Raw genomic sequence first — 21,082 nt, forward strand, 5'->3', positions numbered from 1 at the left:
TTTTCAATCATTAGGCATTTCTGTGATACTCAGGATGGCTGAAACGGTAAGAAATAAATTTGAAAATATTGATAAAAAAATAGCTAAATTCCTTCTTAAATATAAGATCATGACCAGAAGATTTATGCATCTTAAGCAATCATATGACTATTTCCAGATCAGTAGTGCATTGTCTTGTCATGTATTAATATTAGAGACCAGCCTAGCCTTGAAACCAAATGATCACTGTAGCAGAATAGGGACTGAAAATGCCAGAGTGAGACACCAGTGCAGATGCCATTTCAAACTAAAACAGACAACATCATGCATGCATGCTTATTGGGGGAAGCCCATATCTGTCACTCGGGAGGCTGCACACCCCTGTGTACTCTTCTTATTTTAGTCATCTCCAAGATCACTGCATTTTAGGGGAAAGGGCATTCCTCACCATGCAGTGTCTACATTCATTCAGTGTAAATTTTGACCAAGTGTGCATTATTGATTCCTTACTCATTGTAATGTTCCTATTCCTGCACAACAGCTAGGTAAAAGTTCTACTGAAAATAGTAACAATTACAGGGTCATGTTAAACATAAGCCCTATTCACTGTGATCTAGCAGATGAATTCTCAGTGGGCAGGACTCACGAAGGCTTGCACGGAGTGTAAGAGATGTGCAACACTCCATGCAAGCCTCGCGATCCAGGAACAGCCCTAAACTCCGTGTAAGAGACCAGCTAAAACGTCTCTTACATGGACTGGGCGTGGACATGCTAAATACCTCACTTGCAGCCAAAAGGTATGCAAATTAGGTATATTAGCGATCCACGAAGCAGAAACCAGTCCGTGTAAGAGACGTTTTAGCTGCAGAAATGTACTCAGTTGACAACTGAGTACATTTCTGCAAATTCCACAATGGAGCCATGTCAGCTCCAAAAAAAGGGTGCATATGTCTCAGGCAGCATGCCAATGGCCAAATATGTGGCCATTGGCAAGGTAACCCGATGCAAAAATATTAAAAATATAATTTTTTTTTCGGCGATCCAAACCCAGCGCAGCCCCGCACAAATGGGCTGCGCTGTATAAAAACATAAAAAAGAAGGTTATAAACCCACAAATGTGGGTTTCATGCAATACATGGTATGACAATGCAGGGACCAGCAGACCAAAAACAACATGAACACTGTGTAGTGGTTACTAAGGGGGGAAGCTGAGTCTAAGACATGTAACTAAGCATTAGTAGGCAGTCTCATGTAAATGAGGGTTAGGATACTGAATCTCACAGTCACATAGCAAATGAGCACAGTCTGAGTAGTGTAAGAGATACATAAGGGGGAGGAATAGAGTAGGAGATAGGTGACATCACAGGGGGGAATGGTAGAAAGAAATGCAGTTCATTGGAGGTCAGTGTAACATGACAGATGACAGACACAGATCATGGAAAGAGGTGTGCCACTAGATAAGTCAGGGAAAGTCAAGAAATGGAAGGTGTACACTGTTACTTACACCAATGTTTCTTGCTGGGCGTGCATGCACACATGTGCGCACCATGAAGCGCGAGTAGGACAGTGTGCACGCGTGTAAGGCAGACTGAGCATGTGGGAGCATGTTGGGAGATGTTTAACACTGTTTGCGCTGGTGTGCGCGCATGTAGGGCAGGCTGAGTATGTTGGAGGCTGTTGGCAGACGTGTAACAGTGTTTGCACGGGTGTGCGTGCATTTTAACCCGAATAAGTAGATTCTGAACCGTGTAAGCACGTGTGCAAGCGTGTAAGCCACTGTGTGTGTTTCTGATGGTATGCACATTGCTCCCCCCTGAGGAAACAGAAAGGAAAAAGGAAGCAACAGAATTAATAGGAAGCTAGTAGGGATAACTGCTGAAGCTAGCAGGTGAAAACAATTAGAAGCAGGCAATTACACAGGCAGAATAGTAGCCCAGCCCAGCACTTAAAACTCTGCAAACAGTAGTGCAGGATGTTTCTCTTAAGAGACACTGCAAGACAGGAGTAAGCTAATAGAAGTGAAAACTGAAAAAGCTTCACTCAGAGCAGAAATGTTAGGGGCTGCCATAGCTGTCATAATGAGACATAGGCGACTTGCTGAGGGTGGTGACAATGCAGATGGTGCCAGACAACCCACAGTGAGGAGACGGAGAAGAGTGTACAGGCCCAGGGTCACCTACCACGGGTTACATGAGCTGGAGATAGTAGAGCGCTATAGAGTGGACAGAGAGCTCCTGCAGCAAATTGTTGAGCTGTGCAGGCCACGCCTCACACACAGAACCAACAGAGGGGAACCCATCCCAGTGGAAACCAAGGTATGTGTTGGCCTAAGAATACTAGCAACAGGTACCTTCCAGAGACCAACTGGCGATATGATGGGGATATCACAGGCATCAGCCTCCAGGGTACTGCACCAGTTCCTGGATGCCATGTCAGCACATGTCGGTGATCATGTATATTTCCCCAAAGCCCGTGAGGTATTGGCCATTAATATGCGTCTCTTCCAGCAAATAGCGGAATACCCTGAGGTAGTGGGTGCAATAGACTGCACGCACATATGCATCAAAGCACCAGCCAGTGAGCGGGGTAGGGCCTACATTAACCACAAGGGCTTCCCCTCCATCAACTGCCAGGTCATGTGTGATGCCCAGGGCATAATAATGAATGTGTGTGCTGGCTGCCCTGGGAGTTACCACGATTCCCACATCTGGCATTTGACGCAGCTGTACCAGACATTTGCCAATGGGGACATCCCACACGGACACCTAGTGGGGGATGCAGGTTATGCACTGGAGCCGTGGCTGATGACACCTATCAGAAACGCACACACACCTGAACAGGAACGCCATAATGAGGCACACGCACAAACACGTAATGTAATAGAGCGTGTGTTTGGGCTGCTCAAGTCATGTTTCCGGTGTCTGGACACATCTGGTGGAGCCTTGCAGTACACACCAACTACATGTACCCAAATTGTCATGGTATGTGCTATGCTACATAATATGATCTTGCGAAAACAGCTGCAGCAGGACCAGCATAGGGCTGGGCCAAACAGCCCCCCACCATTGCCAAGGCCATCACAGGCAGAGTGGGACTCGGAGGAGGAACAACCTGAGCCTGCCCCAGTAGGCAGAAGGAGGCGTGCCCAGTATGCCCTGGCCTTGGCAAAGAGGCAATGCATAGCACATACACTGGCTCAGTAGGAACCCTGGGAATGATACCCCCTCTGACTCACTCAAATAATAACATGGATGCCTAAAATGACATGACCTGCTCACAAACATGTACAGGGAAGTGTAATATGCGCATCCGACAGAGGCAGCCCTGCAGCACCACCTGAGGCATGAATGCCATATGTTAAGTAATGTAACACCATGTACTATATGCACACCTGAGCACCCTGACTAACATCCACCCTCACCAAGCATGAAGCCACAAAATGATGATGGAATGATCAAGTGCAATAACTGGCTGAAGTAATGCAGTTAGTCAAAGGGGAGCCAATGTGTCTCAGGCTGGGAAGACATGCGGAGCATGACATGATGCACCACCTGCTAGGGGTGGCGTGTACCTATCATGCCATGCCCCATGGATACTGGCAAAGGCTGTCAGTACCCACAGCATGCCCTGAATAGGTAAGTCTCAAAACACAAACCCACCTTCATAGGTTCCACAAGGGATAGGAACCTAGATGTAATGCTACCCAATACCAGAAGTCTAAACAGCAAGATGTGTGCAGTGTGAATGCACACAGTATGGAGAATGTAGATACCAGTCCTGTAATAGAGAACTGGGTCAAGGCTCACATCAGCACCCTAACACTACCAGGTCACACCTCATACTGTGCTGTACAGCCGCAAAACATGGAACAAACTACAAAAGGAAGGTGACTAGCAATAAATGTCAAGGATAACCACACCCCCATGTTGGTACCACAACAAAAAGCAGCATGGATTAGCCATGGTCAAATACCAATGGCTAAAACCGCCTCCCAGTATATAGCCTGCTGCAGACTACTGTCCTTATACCAGGAACTGCACCTGGCCTATGTTGGAATACATGAATATATCAAGCCCCCCAAACCACATTATATTGCTTGACTGAAAATACCCAGACATACACCGGGAGCATTATACTAGCACCAACACAGTAGGAGAAAAGTTCCCAGAATCCATAAACCAAAATGCCCAGGAACAATGTACCACTCCCACAAGAGGGGTAAGCATACTGGATGTGATAATCAGCAACATGTGTACTGGATGGCAAGATGAGAAGTGTACCCCTCACTGGTAAGACCAGACCATAGAGTAATCACACTGGATATACACATCCTGACCCCAGTCCCTGGCCAGAATACCACAGTGAAAAACATGTGTAAAGCATAGGTTGTAGCCCTCCAAACTGATGTTGAATCCACGAAAGGCCCTGTGCAAGTGCAGAATATGGGACACACCACAGAACATGTTATACAGGCATTCCATGAACACAGCCAGGAATGCTTGGAGTATGCAATCACAAATAACAACAACACACAATGCCATACACGCAGGCATCTGGCATGCTGGACTCCAGCCATTAGAAAACCATGCAAGAGAATGAGGAAGCTACCACATGATAGAGCAAACATAAAAAGGGAAGTAATCACTGACCAGTAGTATGGCAATAACATATGTCCACACATACAATCCACTAAGTCCAGCCACAACAAGTAGAATCTGTGAATCCAGAGGCAATGTGACACCAGTCCCAAGTACACAGACAACCACAACACCCCCCAATAAATACAAATATATGTGATAGATGCAACTATGTATCCAAACCAGAGGTTGAGCTCCACCAACTCAGTACTGTCAAAACTAGTCAGGAGGAGAAGGTAACCACATACACCACAAACCCAGTCCCACATAGACCTACCACAACTGTAAACCAAACACATAAACACAGACAAATATTCCCAGAGGCCTTAATTACAAACACACCACACCAACAGAAGCCTCCAAAGCAGATCACAAGCAACCACAACCTTCAAACATAGCACATGCAATGAATAGTACACAAAGCTGGTGTGCCAAACAGTCACAGGCCAGAAGGAGAAACAACATGCCTGATACAGTTGTAATAGGTGTCTGTATAGGCAGACACACTGCTGTCCCACTCACCAGACTGAACAAGGGAAAGGGTAGAGTAAGCTGCCTGTAGGCTGCCACAAAATGCCACATAACACAAGTATGCAGGTCACCCCAAAGCAAGCAGAAATATGATGCACTCAATGTCCATGCTGGTGTGAATGACCTGAGATGTACCTCCCTGGTCAACATGAAAAGAAGCATGGATGATCCCTCTGAGTATGTACCCCAGGCCGGTATGACACTGGCTGTGTGCAGCATCCAACCCTCACCAAGAATGATGCCACAGTACAAACACAGAATGCTCATGTTTAACAGCTGGCACAGTTACAGCTGTCAGTCCAAGAGGGTCTAATGTCTGTCTGCTTGAGATGTCAAGCATGACAAGCCATGCTGCTGTTCCAGGGATGGCTTGCACCTCTTACCCCTGTGCGTCTGGATACTGGATAAGGCCTTTGCCGCCTCCATAGAGCCGTATGTAGGCAAGGCCAAAAAGACTACCCACCACCCTAGAAAACATAAGTGGTAGGAAGCATAAGGGTAATGCTGACCAATGCCAGATGTGTAAACTGCAATATGCATGCCCCTGAGGCACTTCTCATTATGGAGAACATCGATGTCTGTGCAGTGACAGAAGCCTGCTGCAAGCCTAGTGATAGCACACCAGCACTACTAGGTTATACCACATATCATGTGTTATGGCCCCAACACCTGCACCAAAACATCAAAGGAGGGGAGTATCCATATGCAGCACAGACACCCATATGGCCAGGTAACTGACAATGCACAAAGCAGCGGAGACCACCCATGTGCACCTAAGTGTAGTCCAAACTGCTGTACAGTCTGTAGCATGCGACAGACCACACTCTCACACACAAGAACTCCACCCAGACATCCTGAAGACACTGGACAGTATGAATGTCCCACCAAATACCAGACAAGGTACACACAAATTACCACATAGGTGGCAAACCATTATGTATGCAAGGAGTAATCAGGGACCTAGGGACACAGGTCGACAGTAATCTGTCATGTGACACTCACAATGCCAATGTGGCTAGGAAGATTGTCGATATTGTACACCGTATCATGAAAGGATTCACATCTACATCAACAGAGGTCACTGTGCCACTGTACTGTTCCCTTATCAGACCCATAATCTAGTACAATGACTCATATGGGATGTACCGTCGTGACACCTGCAGCGGTTCGGAAGACCTCATAGTTACCCCACCAACAGGATAAAGGGTGTGAAATATATGTCATATGCTGCCTGACTGTAGACACCCCAGCTGAATGCAGTCACAGACTGCCTACACAGAGGCATTGTATGTCTGTTGTACAAGGCCATGTCCAACACAGGAGTAATGGACATGCTCCACCACAGGAAATCAAAGCCATTGGAACTGTGAGAGTGACAGATGTCAGCCTCAACACATAATGAAATAAGATGTGCTGGAGGGACAGATACATAACCCAGAGGCTCCCCACACCCAGAAACAGGATCCCAATCCATGTTAGGCAGAGCCCTCACTGACACCCCTCAACAGGAATATTGCCAAGTGGATGGATGATCGTACATGTATACTGGGGGTCCTCACTGTGTCACGACCAGACAGAGGCACAGTGAAGAAATTCATAAATGGCCATAATAGAACATAGCAAGGGGTGGCGAAAGACACACACACTCTGGCTAGGCTTACTAATGGCCTAGGGTGTATAGCCTAGTATGAACCCATGAACCTATGAAGATACAAAATGTACAGGACACTAAGGATAATCACAAGGCTTACCCAACTGATGGTATGAACAATGTTGGGCATCCACAGATATGCTCCGAATCACACAGATATTACAAACAACATACCAAACACACACACATATTGCTAACATACAACCTGTCAGGTGCAGTGCAAACATCCCCCCCCAGAGTGCAAAATACCTATCCCAGCAGACTGATGGTCCCCTGACATTGCAGATGCTGAGGTAACAGCCATCATCTGCAAAGCAGAACACACAGCAGCAAAGGTATGTGATGGTGTCCTGGGCCGAGGCCAACATGGACTCCAAGAATAATGGAATGCCAAATCACACTACTGCCCAATGTCAGCCTTACCACAGGATATGTACCCAAAGAGCAGTGTACAACAACAGTGGTCCATCACAACAAAGGTGTTGCCTGAATGGATACTGCAAACTACCACCCCAGGATCCTGACAAGCTTGTTCTGCACAGCTATGGAAAGGATCAGTATGTACCGCAGACAGAAGGCTATTGTGGACCTACTGATACTGGATCCTACACAGTGTGGCTGTCGTAACTGCAGATCCTGCCCCTAAACATGTTTGACCCATTTGAAGCAGTCATTAAGGTCATTGATGAGGGCAATGTGGTCCACACAGCGTAGCTGGACCGTGCACATGCTTCTAGACAATACCGTATGAGTTCAGTATGGATATGTTCACCAGCTTAAATATATACCCCTATGTCAGTAGAGGGGTTGCAAACCAGACCAAGGACAGAACTGACATGGTCAGACATGCCGCATCCATGTCAGACTACAAAGCAGATATGAGTGGCATCCCACAAGGCCTGGTCTTGCCCCCCCGTCCTGTATATATGTCCCATAGGTATAGGCCAACATGGAAGGACTGTGACTGAACATGTATGCAGAGGAGTACAAACAGCCCACCATATCCAACCCCCAGCTGACACAAGCAACCCACAAAAGGGCCACCTACAAACAGACAACTGGAGCCATAGTCATGTCAGCAAGCTAATTGCAGAACTGTGTATAGACAACCACTGTGGATATACAGTAAGTGCCCACAAATTACCACACAGGTGTTAACCCATGACGTACCTAACATGTAATGTGAGACCTGGGTACAAAAGGTGATAGATATCCTGCACTGGACAAACATGTGGCTGTAGTGTTCAGAAACATATACTATATACCCACCCAAACATGAAGGTTGGCAGATGTAGATAAGGGGAACTCACTGTGGCTCTGCAGTCATCCTCCATCAGCGTCACAATTGATTACAATAGCCCCTGTGGGATATACCGCAGCAGACACCTCCATCAACTGTAAAGTCCACAACAGTACCCCACCAGGAGTAGCAAAGAGCATGAACAGATGCCATGTGTTGCCTGAGTAAGCAAACTGCAGCCCCACACACCGCCATACTGCCCAGCTACAGGCAAGCTGTGCCTGATGTATGAAGCCATGTCCAACCTGGAATCAATGAACATGCTGCACCTTGTACAATCTGAATGGCAGTGAGCTATGCACATGAGAGACCTGAACCCCAGCACTGACATACATAGGACAAGCTGTACAGAATGATCCATAACACAGAAGACACCCCCACTCTTCAGTAAACTCCTGGTACAGGTCAGCCAGAGAGTCACATATCGACACCCCTCAAGAGGAATCCTGATGAGTGGATGGGAGATGGTAGGCTAACCCTGGGTATCACTGTTATGTCAGAGGTAGACGGAGGCACAGTATACTAACCATGACATATGTCATGGCAAACTCCAGTTACAATGTGTGTCGAAGGACAAACACACCCTGTGACTAGCATCAGAAATGGCCTAGGGAACATCGCTAGTGTTTGCCAATGTCCACCCATGTTGTGGAATACACTAGCAATGTTGGACGAGCCTGGTGTAGGTAGTCCATATCTGAACATAATGCAACATGGTCATATGTGCACAACTGGCCCCTACACAGTCTGTTGTGCTCAATATGAAGATGTCAAGCAGTCATAGGACTAAAGCCCAGGATACCGTCCACCACAGTGAAAGTACTGAACCAGTACACTATACGGTACTACAGTGTTAGGTCATTATGAAAGTATGTTGAGAACTGTCTGCAAAGTATCCCATGCAATCCCTGCAGGCACAGTATAATCCCTGTTGTGGCAGACATGAAGCAGTTGGCCAGTTAGTACACAACATGACACCCAACACACAACCATAAATGTGAGATATTGTTGAAGTTCACACACACCCAAATATGTGGTGGACTTCAGAGTGCAACATATGGAAAGCTCACACTGGGCATGCTCGCACACTTTGATAAATGAGGCATATGTCAGACAACATGCCATGGAAAGGCTGAACTGGGCATGCTCACACACTTAGGCCATATCTCCGTTTAGCAGTTGGCCACACATATCTGGTATTTGGACGTGTCAGTCCAGGAACCAACCACAACACAGCAATCTGCCCAGTGCACACAGTAAATGACTACAGAGACATAAGTGATATAGTGGATCGCCATCATATGCAAACATCTACCACAGATACACAAGTTGGTCATAGGAACAGGGAATGCTATGGCAATAAAGACCTGCAAACAGTAGAACAGCACAACAAATATTGTGCATCCGACAATTGAACATATGGGTGTAGAGGTCAATACTAGGCTTGTTGCCCTAGAGAATGACAGCTCATCCAGAGTGTGCTTGGCATCTGCATCCCCAGGACAGTAGGCTACTGTGCCACTGTAAAGTAGGTCACAGAAGGCAACATGTGAGGCTAGTGAGCTGTGCCTCTGTCAAGCAGGGGCATCGTGGAGGTCCCAGGGATTGAATGTGCTAAGCCACAGCCATGTTGTCGGTGTGTGCTGGGAGAGGGTTGCTGAGGATCTCTGACAGTACGTGTCCGTCAATAACAGACTGAGGGGAGCCCTATCTGCATTCTCTGGATGATTCCACTGTCAACACTGTGGTGTAATGATTATGTGTGAATGAAGTGCCATGCCGGAACTGTTCACAGATGTCCTACCTCTGTGGGCTACAGCTCTGCAATGTATTAGCTCACTCTGTCTGTTGTACGGCACATATATGGCTGGTGTACAGCTGACAGGTGTCTTGTTGTGGAGCAGTCATGGGTATATGTGGGATAGCATGATCAATGCAAACCATACACATGCTCATAGAATGCAATTGTCAAGGATTAATCTGAGTGGCCAGTATAGTCCCCCAGCATGGGTCCTCTGAAGTCGTCCACCCCAGTCTTCACAAGTGTAGAGTCTGCTTGTGCTAAATACAGTTTGTGTGCAGTGACAACCTTGCCTGGGGGTGGAGATGGGATATGGATGTCCAGGAAAAGGTGGGTATGGTCAGATATCAACAATGGTGGTCTACCTCTGGTGTGGAACAGTGAGTACCCACATTGCAAATGGACAGGTGCAATATGTATTCCCCCATGAGGCTGTGGTGTGTGGTTCTGTCATAGCACATGGACCCACAAATTGTAGTGGCTGTAGGGTAAAGTGATAGAGGCCTGAGTAGTTCTCACACACAATATGCCTGTACCTGATGTTAACAACTAGAATGGTGTATGTGAACACCTGCATATCCCGGCACTGTTCACAGGGAAGCTAAGTGTGTGTCCTGGATGTGGGTGTGGTGTTCTGACTGGTTGTGTTGTGTGTTACAGGTCCTGTGGTCACAAAGCATGGTATAGAACATAACCTGCCAGTGCGATGTGCATATCTGACCCTGACGTAGGTGGCTGCAAATGCATATATATGCTATCCCCCACCTGACAGGTAGTACTACATGTACATACCTCTGTAGAAATAAAGATGTCAGCACCCTATAAATACTGCAGGTGCAGAACAGATGCCCAGTAATCCGGATAGTGTGCTCTGCTAATGCGTCTCCCTCATGTGTCATAATATAGTTAGGTAGGGGTTTAAATCCTGCAAATACTCAGTGTGTGTGTGGGTGGGTGAGTGGGGTTTGTGTGTGTGAAAGGCTGTGAGAGGGAAATGTCCCTTTTGGCAACTGGGAAAACACACTCCAGGATGCACATTCCCCTTTCTAAACACTGATGATGTCAGCACCCTATAAGTACAGCAGGAGAAGGAAAACCTACCAGTAATGTGAATAGCACGCTCTGTTAATGCATCCGTCTCAAGTGTCATAACATAGGTAGGTAGGGGTTTGAATCCTGTAAATGCTCAGTGTGTGTGGAGAGGGTTAGTGTGTGTTCAAGACTGTATGAAAGAAATATCCCTTTTGCCAACTAGGAGAACACACTACAGGATGCACATTCCCCTTTCTAAACACTGATGATGTCAGCACCCTATAAGAGCAGCAGGAGAAGGGAATTCTCCCAGTAATGCGAATAGTGCACTCTGCTAATGCATCCATCTCAAATGTCATAACATAGTTAGGTAGGGGTTTGAATCCTGTACATGCTCAGTGTGTGGTGAGGGGGTTAGTGTGTGTTCAAGACTGTATGAAAGAAGTATCCCTTTTGCCAACTAGGAGAACACACTACAGGATGCACATTCCCCTTTCTAAACACTGATGATGTCAGCACCCTATAAGTGCAGCAGGAGAAGGGAATCCTCCCAGTAATGCGAATAGTGCACTCCGCTAATGCGTCCGTCTCAAGTGTCATAACATAGTTAGGTAGGGGTTTGAATCCTGTACATGCTCAGTGTGTGTGGAGGGGGTTAGTGTGTGTTCAAGACTGTATGAAAGAAGTATCCCTTTTGCCAACCAGGAGAACACACTACAGGATGCACATTCCCCTTTCTAAACACTGATGATGTCAGCACCCTATAAGTGCAGCAGGAGAAGGGAATCCTCCCAGTAATGCGAATAGCGTGCTCTGCTAATGCGTCCGTCTCGAGTGTCATAACATAGGTAGGGGTTTAAATCCTGTACATGCTCAGTGTGTGTGGAGGGGGTTAGTGTGTGTTCAAGACTGTATGAAAGAAATATCCCTTTTGCCAACTAGGAGAACGCACTACAGGATGCACATTCCCCTTTCTAAACACTGATGATGTCAGCACCCTATAAGTACAGCAGGATAAGGGAAGCCTCCCAGTAATGCGAATAGTGTGCTCTGCTAATACGTCCGACTCGAGTGTCATAACATAGTTAGGTAGTGGTTTGAATCCTGCAAATGGCAAGTGTGTGTGTTTGGATGAGGGGGGTTAGTGGGTGTACAATTTTGTGTGAGGGAAATGTCCCTTTTGGCAACTGGGAGAACACACTACAGGGTGCACATTCCCCTTTCTAAACACAGATGATGTCAGCACCCTATAAGTACAGCAGGAGAAGAGAAGCCTACAAGTAATGCGAATAGCGCACTCTGCTAATGCATCCATCTCAAGTGTCAGAACATAGTTAGTTAGGGGTTTGAATCCTGCAAATGCTCAGTGTGTGTGTGGAGAGAGCTAGTGTGTGTGCAAGTCTGTATGATGGAAATATCCCTTTTGGCAACTAGGAGAACACACGACAGGATGCATATTCCCCTTTCTAAACACTGATGATGTCAGCACCCTATAAGTACAGCAGGAGAAGGTAAACCTCCCAGTAATTCGAATAGCGCACTCTGCTAATGCGTCTCTCCCGAGTGTCATAATACAGTTAGGTAGGAGTTTGAAAGCTGTAAATGGCATGTGTGTGTGTTTGGATGTGGGGACTCTGTGTGTGTGCAATTCTGTATGAAAAACGTGTGCTTTTTTGAGATCACACTACATGATGCACATTACCCTTTCCAAACAGTGATGATGACAGCACCCTATACATACAGCTGGAGAAAAGACATCTGCCAGTACTCAGAATAGCGCAACCTGCTACAGCGTCACTCTCAAGTGCCATAACATATTTAGGTAGGGGTTTGAAACCTGCAAGTGTGTGTGTGTTTGGATGTGGGGAGTTTGTGTGTGTGCATTTCCGTATGAAAAACATGTTAGTTTTGGCAATCAGGAATCACACTACCTGATGCACATTACCCTTTCAAAATACTGATGATGTCAGCACCCTATAAGTATAGCCAGAGAAGAGGAACTATCTAATAATCCGAATAGTGTGCTTCGCTAATGCATCTCTCTCACGTGTCGTGACTTAGTTAGGTAGGGGTATGAATCCTGCAAATGGCAAGTGTGCATGCGTGTGGGGGGGGGGGGTAGTAGTGTGTGTGTAAATGCAAGTGTGAGAGAACAGATCCTTTTGGCAAATACTACAATACACCAGATGCTGCATATTCCCCAGTAAACACAGGGGATGTCACCACACTATCAGCACAGCCAAACAGGGCTAGTTGGCCAGTAATGCCAATAGTGGGGTAGTAGGGTGTGTGTAAATGCAAGTGTGAGAGAACAGATCCTTTTGGCAAATACTACAATACACCAGATGCTGCATATTCCCCCAGTAAACACAGGGGATGTCACCACACTATCAGCACAGCCAAACAGGGCTAGTTGGCCAGTAATGCCAATAGTGCACTCTGCTACTGTGTCTATTACCATTGTCAGTGTACAGATAGGTATGTTTTGGTAACCCACAACTGCCACGTGTGGTTGTGTCACACATTATGACCTTATGTGGGTCTTTGTACATAACAATGCATGCCATTGCCTAAACCAGCAATGGCATTGCACACATGATGTATGTATGTGACACATACACATAAATACCTGTGACCTGCAGTAGTTACCATGTCTGACACATGCCTCGAGTGGATAAATGGTATTTGCAATGTATATCAATATGACTGCGTCTTACTGTGCAGGGGCCGCACGCGGTATGTGTCTATACAGTGTGGGTGTATATGGTAAAATACCTACAGCAGGGGATACACATCTGGTCTGGGCCATATAGTCTACATGTAGTCGATGTACAGGTGCTGCATGTTCCCACCTGTTGTGGTAGTGGTAACATGTCATTCCACTGCAAATCAGTGACCACATGCTGTGAACCCTTCAACTAGTGTGTTGTAGCTACAGTAATGCTCACACACAATGTTTGGCTGGATGCAGTCCAGCCATATAAAGACAGTTCTTGAGACTGTCATATTGCCAGTGTTGTTATGGAGGATAGGTGGTCTTTCTGTGTATGGGAGGGTTGTGTGTGCTAGGCTATGAACCAGATGGCAGTCCGACACACTGTTAGCTGCACATGATTAGGCCCTGATGCTTTGTGCTGTGCCAACAACCTGGAGGTGTGTGTATCTGTGGTGCCTTGGGATACCACCCCCCTGTCCATGTGTGTTACATGTGTAGGGGACAACAGGCATGGTATGGGGCATAACCTATCAGTGATGGGTAACACCTGTGAGCCATGAATCAGGACTCTGGTTCTGCACAGACATTGCAGTTCACCATGCTGAGGACAGTGTCCAGTGCATGCATCTTGCGGTGTACACTGCTGTTGTTGTGTAGCAGCACTGTTAGTGTCCTAACCTGTGTGATACCCGTGGAGGTGGCTATGTAAACCATGTCCTGCAGCATAAGGCAGTATGTGTGTATCAAGGAGCTTTGCCAATATACATTGGGCCATGGGTGTCACGTGCAAGATGACCCTTGCACATCATTGTGGCTTCCCTAGCATGTAAGCACACGTTGACAGCCAGCGGATACCCTATGAATGACATTGGAGACTGAGCAGAATGTAGACATACAACACCCTTCCTACATATAGTGGTAGCATACCTGGTGAGGGTATGTTGGCAACCAAGATCAGGCTCATACTGGCTTGTGCCACATGCTGAGAGATCCATTCTATGTTCCCTATCATGTAGTCCAGGGAGGTATGTCTCAGGTCAGCCATAGTGGCATGGTCAATGAGTGAGTCATATGTGTCCATGCCTCTGACTGACCTGTATGCATGTGTTCTGTGGTGGACCATAGTGCCCCTGAGGCATATCACTGTGACCTTCACCAGATACAGCCTGTTGAGCGGGACCCCAGTGCAGCACCCAAGACAGGTACCTGACACGTCTGTAGCAGGTGTGTTGTGTAGCCCTACAGGCTGTGAGTGTGTGGCACACGGGATGTGTGTGCCATGTGTGGCATGTGCTCTGTTCCAATGGAACATATGCCTGTGTGCCAGCTGTGGAGGTGTATGATGCTCAGGCAGGATGCTATTCTGAGTCCCCACGTATGCCCCAGTGTGTTCAGCATGCTGTCAGTGAGTGTCAATGTCTGACTTGTATTGTAGTCACTGTAATATTTTTTATTTATTTATTTATTTATCTTACATTTGTTGACCGGGATAGTCCGACTGGATGCATGTCCATTTTCAGCAGAGGCCCGGGGAGAAAAGCTCCAAGGGTAAGCAGATACAGCATTACATAATAGCATTACATATTACAAACAGATTATTTACAGAGATTACATAAGTAAGCAAGTTAAACAAGTTCCACAGGTTAAAGTTAGCCCTGAGCACAAGTCATGATTAAATTAAATTACACAGTAAACTGGTTAACAGATTTTACACATTCAAGTTAGCCAGGCTTGATATATTGACATAGCCAGTTAAGTGACAAATGTTGTTTGAGTCTAGTTTTAAATTGACCTAAGGTGGAAAGTAAGGTAATATCAGCTGGAAGTGAGTTCCAGGATCTACTTACAGAGTTTGCAAAGAGAGAATCACCGGCTGTGTTATTAATTTTGCTAGTCTGAATTAGTAGTTTGTTAGAGGATCAGAGCGGTCTAGGATTGTTATAGGGGGTGATAACATTTTTAAGTGCAGGAGTATTGTCCGGATTATAGAGGATTTTATAGGCCATAATCAGTTGGTTATACTGTATTAGGTTAGGTAGTTCAAGCCAACCAAGCTGATTTAGATTGATGCAATGATGTGTCCTAAAAGGCAGCCCAGTGGCAAACCTGGCAATGTGGTTGTAGCAAATTGAGAGTTTGTTAAGGACAGTCTTGTTCATATTCGAGAGTAGAGGGGATGCATACAGAAGGGTTGAAAGAAGGTGTGAGCGAGCTATGGCAATTTTAGCTGGAGGGGTTAGGAAGGCTTTTATTCTGTAAAGTGACCCTAGTTTTTTATTGATGGTTTTGATAGTTTGGTTAACATGTAGGTCACATTTGAGATTATTGGCTATGATGACACCTAATAGTTTAGTAGATGGGTCAGGGGAGATTATTGTGCCATCATTTGATTTTATGGTAAAGGTGAAAGCGGTAGACCTATGTGTTGGTGAAATAACAGCAGTTTAGTTTGTTTGGGATTTAGGATCAGATGATGTTCAGAAAGCCAGTTTTCTATTGTATTAAAGGTGGTCTGGGTAGCTGACCATAACTCTACTGGAGATGTGGCTGAGCAAATCAGAGTAGAGTCATCAGCATACTGGATACAGCTGACTTTTGGGATGACAGTATAAAGGTCGTTGATGAAGATGGAGAACAGTAAGGGCCCTAGTATAGAGCCTTGTGGTACTCTGAGGGTGTTAGGTAGAAGGTTAGAGAGTTTGGTCTGCCAGAGGCCAGCTTGCTGTCGACCATTCAGGTAGGATTGAAACCAATGGAGGGCTCCAGTATCTAGACAGAATGTTTGCAGGGTGTGGATTACAAGTTGGTGATCAACCATATCGTATGCCTTGGAAAGATCCAAAAAGAGGGCTGAGGATATATAATTATTGTTGTGATTATGGTTTATGATGTTAGTAAAGGCTAGGAGGCCTGAAGTAGTGCTGTGATGAGGACGGAAGCCATGCTGAGTGTCTGCCATAAGGCGATTTTGGATTAGGTGGTGCATGAATTGTCTATGAATACATTTTTCCATAATCTTTGCAAGTGGAGAGAGTATAGCTATTGGCCTATAATTGGAGAATTCAGTAGAGCTGCCTCCTTTGTGAAGTGGGATTACATAGGATATTTTCCAGATGGTGAGAATTTTAGCTTCTACTATGGTTCGATTGATTAGTTTTGAGACGGGGTAAGCAATAGCATCAGCTGATTTTGAAGGTACTGGCAGGAGTTGATCAGCAGAAAGTGTAGTGGGTTTTAATTTTTCGATCAAGGTATGGATAAGTGAAGTGGCGACTGGTTGGAAGCTGAACGCAAGTAGGTTTCTAGGGGTGCTACTTTCAGGACCAGGGGAGCTAGGAGGTAGTTGGCTAGCTAGGGCTTGAAATGTCTCAGTAAAGAATTGGTTAAAACTATCAGAAACATCTTCAGGGGTTTTATCAATAGTAGCAGCAGGGATTGGGGTTGAAGTTTGTCCAGGATGTAGTATATATGACATGCCACCTGACAGGGTATGGCATTACTGGGTTCAGAGAGCTCAGTCCCCAGATTGGCTGTGTGGTGGCATCCCACACATGTGTTGTACGTTCCTGGCCAAGGGTGATGGCTGACTGCATACATGTGGCAGCTGTGGCATTGCCACATGACACACATAAACCACAACTGGACCATAGAGGTGATTCACAGGTTACCTTTGCACATGCTACCCTAGTAGTGTGATTGCCATGGTGAGTACCAACACATAGGGCCAATGGGGAACAACATACTGAAGGTGTGTATGTGTGGGTGTACTGCTACTGTTTCATAGCACTGGCATATATGACTGCACATGTGGGTAAATGCCAGGTAAGACATGTGTAATGTGTCACAGGCAACGTACATGCATACAGGACAGACAGTGATGTTCTGTCATGTGTAAACTTGACATACGTATCGTACGCTATGCAGATGTCACTAGAAGTCTACAGAAGCACTGTAACTCTGCATTGCAGGTGTAAGCAGTGTTCCAGGGAACCCCAAGCGAACATGCATGCAAACAAAGCTACAGTAAGCAGGGCTGGAAGTAGTGCATTGTACAACAAAGAAGGGGTAACAATAACAGTAAGTAACAATGCAAATATGTAGGCACTATCAACATGTACCCAGGAATACACAGCGCAGATGCCCATGGTAGAACTGATATTATGTCATAGTTAATTGTGATTTGGATTACATTGGTACTACACACATATCAACATGCGCAAACATCCACATTGCATAGTCATTGTGGGCAACTTGACACCATTACTGTACATGTCCACCATTGCATATCACTACTTGCGTTAGCTTCCCCCCTGTGCTACCCATGTATGTGGCTATCTGTTGACATCCTTACCACCGGCATGCAATTATGTGCAGCTGTTACACTTTGGTACGTACTATGGGTGCAGATGACAATTCAGGACATTCATATGGTTACTGCAATAGGCATGCTGGGATATACACACAGTCATAGCAGCACACTGTACTGTTACAACATTATACTACTAACACACTTCTATGTAGTCACCCTGTGCATCAGCAATGTGTTTACCTGTTCCCACAATGATGTTGGAGATTGCAGGAGGTGGCACAGTGTCATCATATGCACAGGGTGTGAATTAGGTATGCCTGAGTCAGCCACTGATACCACCAATTGACATGTGTGTGTATGTGTGTTGGTGAGGGACAGCAGTACAGGGTGGGGCAGTGTTGGTGCAGTGTGTGCGTGTATGTGGTCACCCTAGGTGTTAACATTGCGCAAGTGTGTATGCACGCACACAGTTCCACCTCATGGCTGCCATATACAGGGGTTTGTGGACAGCCACAGACTGCACCTGGCAGGTCATACAGATCAGTGTCTGTGGGCACGGACACGGTACCTGTGCCTGGCAGGGGTGCTATGGATCCTATCCAGTACTAAGCCAGACTGGGTACTGTCATCAGAAGCGGGAGTGTGTTGACTGGACACAGGTCCCTGTTGGGACTGTCCAGAGCCACGTGCACGTGGTCTCCTGGGGTTTTCCGATGACAGCACAGACTCAGCATTGCTGGGGCTGCTGCTGGCACTATGGGGGCGTGCGCGGGCCTGTTGTCGTCTGTGCCGACTGCAAGCTGCTGCTGTTGCTGGCATACGGCCACATCGACACCACAAACGCCCACCATTGCCCTGGCTCATGGACATTTGGTTGTGGAACTGCTGTAATATGTCCCCACAATGTCTGTCTATGACATCGGTGAAATTACGGATAGCATCCGCGATGTCACGCATACTGTCAGTCATGGCTGTGCGACATGCTCACAGCTCCCTCAGACCCTGTCTGGTGTACCTTTCCATACGCAACTGTGCCTGCATGACAGCCTGAAACATAGCTGAGGTTGACAGACCTCTTTGGGCATGTCTGCCAGAGGCAGTACGCCCATGGATGCTCCCACGAGAACCCATGGGCAACTGTCTGTGTGGTACCATCACAGGACCCTGCCCATGGCTGCTGTGTGGGGACGCATGTGCCACAGGTACCACATTACCCTGGTCAATGCCCACTGTATCCTGTCCATCACCTAGGGACAATGGTGACAAAGGATGTACTGGCAGGATGACTGTGCGCAATGATGGGGTTGACAGCTGTGTACTGTCAATTGGCTGACCAATGGCAGACCCTGACACACCTTCCTGTACCATTACACAAATATCATCATTACCAGTACCTGTGGCACCAGATTCAGGTTCCCTGCTGCAGGACACCAGAGCAGCACCAAAACCTGTGGGAGGAAGACAGGAAACACAGTTTACAGTCTCCACACATTGTTACCAGTGATGCACTTATGCACACATGCACACATGGACACATGCACACATGCACACATGGACACAGGCACACATGCACACATGGACACAGGCACACATGCAGACATGCACACGTGGACACATGCACATAGGCGCACATGCACACATGCACACAGGCACACATGCACACATGCACACGTGGACACATGCACACAGGCACACATGCAGACATGCACATGTGGACACATGCACACGTGGACACATGCACATGTGGTCACATGTACACATGCACACATGCACACATGCACACATGGACACAGGCACACATGCACACATGCACATGCACATGTGGACACAGGCACACATGCACACATGCACACGTGGACACAGGCACACCTGCACACATGCACACATGCACACATGCACACATGGGCACAGGCACACCTGCACACATGCACACATGCACACCCCGCAGTATACACACAGAGCACTACTGAGTTACACTAGTGTTACTAGCACTATCAGGACTATTATAGGTATTGTTAAACACACTCACCAGCATGGATGGCCTGCCTTGCTGTAACCCCAGAGGGACCTGCAGAAATGATGAGATTAATGTCAGTGGGCACAACTGTGCCACTGATATTGCATATGATACAGTGCAGTAGTACACCAGTTGCCTTTCACACGTCAGCTGCTGATATTGCCAGTATCACACATGCACAATTACATACTATGATGACAGATACATACCATGGACACACCTTACACATGCATAAACTAACAGTGTACAGAACAGTCAAGTGTACATATGGCATATTACCTGCATGCTCCATGTCGTGCTGCTGTGTGGATCCAGCCTCCATCATGATGCAGGTGTACTGCTGTTGCTGTTCTGGGGCTGGAGCCACAACACTTAGGAGTAGCCCCTCCAGTCTGGTGAGGGGGGGATGTGTGGCCACCCCACCTCCTGTGGCAACCTGTTGCCTGTGGATATCTGACACACGCTGACGGACACTTCTGATTAAATCACTGCAGTGATGTCGTACCTGCTCATATGTCCTATTATGCGTGCCAATATCATTTACCCTATGGACAAGGTCTTGCCACAGTGCAGCCCTCTCCTGCTGATTCTGAGTGGTGCGGAAAAACAGGATGTCATACTCCCGCACCAGGCTCTGGTGTATCTCCTCATCTTCTGCTGCAGAGTAGGTGGGATTACACTGACGCGCCATCTCCCTGGAAGAGAACACAAACAGGATATCAGCAGACTATGTCAGCAATATATGGCACACATACTATACATGATACTCATGTGTAGTGATATACTACTACTCCCATATGTTGCATGCGTGTGTGTCGTGGTGGATACACAAGTACATGGCCTGATATCTGTGCTCAGCCAACTCCTGTGCAACAATACCTGCCACATTCCACATAACATAGTAGCATGCCCCATCGGTCAGCACACACTGACAGGTCCAATGCACAACCTCACTCTGGGGGTTCATCCCAAGGTACTGTATGTGGGACGCCATCCACTAGTGTGTGATGTGGACACAAGTTACTTGGCCTGGATATACATATCCCACCACCACCACCAGCACAGTAGACTACTTTGATATGTATGTGATTAGACAGTTATTCACTTGT

This window comes from Protopterus annectens, chromosome 2.part2 (assembly GCF_019279795.1).
Source record: "Protopterus annectens isolate FY-2018-M chromosome 2.part2, PAN1.0, whole genome shotgun sequence".
Classification (NCBI taxonomy): domain Eukaryota; kingdom Metazoa; phylum Chordata; order Ceratodontiformes; family Protopteridae; genus Protopterus; species Protopterus annectens.